Source organism: Lagopus leucura, unplaced genomic scaffold (genome assembly GCF_019238085.1).
Source record: "Lagopus leucura isolate 7727_CA_CO unplaced genomic scaffold, USGS_WTPT01 Super-Scaffold_100055, whole genome shotgun sequence".
In the NCBI taxonomy this organism is placed as follows: domain Eukaryota; kingdom Metazoa; phylum Chordata; class Aves; order Galliformes; family Phasianidae; genus Lagopus; species Lagopus leucura.
In genome coordinates, this window is record NW_024962301.1 from 183287 (window position 1) to 186206 (window position 2920).

Here is a 2920-nt window from a genome sequence, read left to right on the forward strand (position 1 = left end):
CATTTCCCCAGGCCCAGCACAGGCAAGGCACGTTCACACCTAGTCTGGGACTCACCGCAAGACTTTCAGGCATCACTTTTTTTTCTTTTACACAGTCTCACCATTGCAGCCCTACTCACTCAGATTGAATAGCAGGCTGTGCTCTTGTGGTGCCACTGAGCCTGCTCCATGCTGTGCCATACTGAGCTTCACCCAGTAACCTGAGCTTCACCCAGTAACCTACTCAAGAGGAGCAGAAAGCAGTGCTGTGTCCTCCCACCCACCCCAGGTTTCTGGTTTTGCCACTGTGATTGTTCCCATGGATGACCCTTGCTCCTCATACCCACGCAGCTCCCTGAAGAGCCAAAAAGGTAACTCGGGATGTGGAGGAGGTTAGTAAAGTTGAAAGCTTTTTCTCCAAAGTTTGAGAAATATTTTACCATATGGGTTCAGTTTCCTTAGCATTCTTTGAGATGCATGGCACACGTTTCTGGTAAGACCTCTCTCCTTACTTCGTAACCGCTGGCCATTTAATTACATGTAAATTGCCATAAAGTGATAAGATGATTACATGATTAGCAGTGGGATGATGAAGCCTGGAAAGTACAATGTAATTGACAGCTAAATATGGTGCAATTTCTTATTCCTTAACTCAAAATTCAATTTACTCCATCATTAATCTTGGGTAACTGCAAATTCTGGAGGAACAGCTTATGATTTACGGAGCAGCGCAACATTTGAGCAGTTCCCTGAGGGTGGCCCCATGGAGACAAGCAGCTCTGTGTGTAGCTCCAGATCCTAGCCATGCCCAGACTATACAATACTTGCATCTCCTTCTGCTGCTGCCCAATGCAAGCTCCCACGGGGGCATAGCACTGCTTATTGACTCTGCATGCCCCATCAACACCAACGTGTGCCACTCACTTCTTGCATGCAGAGGCAGTGAAAGCAGAGAGCAGGTAGAGGTGCACTGCAGCCATCACCAGGGCAGCCCCAAGTCCTGCCTGCAGTGGGGATAACTGGGTGGGAGCACCATTTGTCCCTGCTCACATTCTTTCCCTCAGCAAGGTGTCCCCAGCACCTAACCAACAATCCTGCTGGTGTGGGCACAGCTGGACCTCTTGTGTGCAGCCTATTTCAGTGCAATCTCTTTCTCTGGCTGTTATCTCATCTTTCTCCCACTCATGAAGTACACAGTAACCTCCCCTTTTTTGCTGAAGTTGGGAGGCAGCCCCAAATGCCTCCCCCAGGCCAGATATCCCCACCTGCATGGGAAGAGGTTCAGCTCCACCTCCATAAGGTCCACACACCCAGCTGGGTTTCCAAGGCTGCTCCTAATCTTCCTTGCTTGGAAAGCAACTCTGAGAGCCTTAGGGCTGACAAGGGGAGATTGTTGGGTGGGAAAGGCCCACAGACCCACACAGAGCTGTAGAGGCAAACCACACTGCCCTGGACCCAGCAAGTTCAGCCCTCTGCTGCCTAAAGGCATTGGGGTGGTGTAGCTGGTCCACCAGAAAGAAACGAAAATCAAACTTCTGAGTATCAAGCAAAAAGAATGGGGGAAAAAAAAAAAAAAAAGAAAAGGAAAAAAAAAAGGTGGGCAGGTCCCTTGTACTTTGTAGCATGTGGTGTTTATTAGATATAAACTTCCACAAAAGAGTAGGAGAGCATAGCTAAGTCAGGATGCACGGTGAGGGTATCTGTCTGGGGTCCCTCCCGCACACACACGCATTTCTGTGCACTCACAACCATGTTCTACTTTGCTGACACACAGGTATAGCTCTTTTGTTGGTTAGAATTACTTTTAATTAAAAATATATATGAATTATAGAGTGTGGGCACAGCTTGGAGAGGAAGAGGAAAAAGAAGAAAAGAAGAGAAAGCAAACTTCAGTTTCAATAAACTGAATCCTATGAGTCAGCTGCTTTACTGGCTTTGTAACACAGGAGGACTTACTCCAACCTCCATAAATAAACTGTACCAAGAAATGTTACACCTGAAGAGCCCTGCACAGACATTACATGAATTTGCTCTTCCTATTCTTCTTGCCTCCACCCCCCTCTGCCTGCCATGTCCATTTCTTGCTTTGTTAAAACACACTCAATAGCTCAGCATACTCAGCCATGTATCTCTTCTCTTTTTTTTTTTTTTTTCTTTTTTTTTGAGAGAGAGACAGGATGAGAAAGAATTTCTGATAAAATAATCATGGTTATCGATTTTCCAAATGCTGTTTCTCCTCTGTGTTTCTCTGTGCAGAGGCCTGCACACTCTTCTTCCCTCTTCCCCCTCCTCCCATTCCCATGAGCTGCAGAGCGCCGGCAGCAGCCAGGCTGTGGGCCAAACCCTTCCAGGGTGTCTGTGGGGCAGCTGGTGGGCTGAGAGACTGAGAGATGGGCAGATGGGAGATGGAAGGTGGGAGATGATGGGGAAGGCGAGAGGGATGAGGGATTGGCAGCAATGGGGAGGTGCTGCTCATTGGCTGTGTGTTGGGGATGAGATGTTTTGGGGGAGTAGGGTCCCACTCACAGTAAATCACCGGCTGAGGTAGGTAGCCTGGCTTTCTTATTTGTGGGATAAAAGCACCTTTTTGCCATTGAAGAGTGATGATGACCACATCAATGGAAAAAAATAAAAAGAACACCACTCTAAATTCCACCCTTGGTAAAAAGAAAAGAAAAGAAAAGAAAAGAAAAGAAAAGAAAAGAAAAGAAAAGAAAAGAAAAGAAAAGAAAAGAAAAGAAAAGAAAAGAAAAGAAAAGAAAAGAAAAGAAAAGAAAAGAAAAGAAAAGAAAAGAAAAGAAAAGAAAAGAAAAGAAAAGAAAAGAAAAGAAAAGAAAAGAAAAGAAAAGAAAAGAAAAGAAAAGAAAAGAAAAGAAAAGAAAAGAAAAGAAAAGAAAAGAAAAGAAAAGAAAAGAAAAGAAAAGAAAAGAAAAGAAAAGAA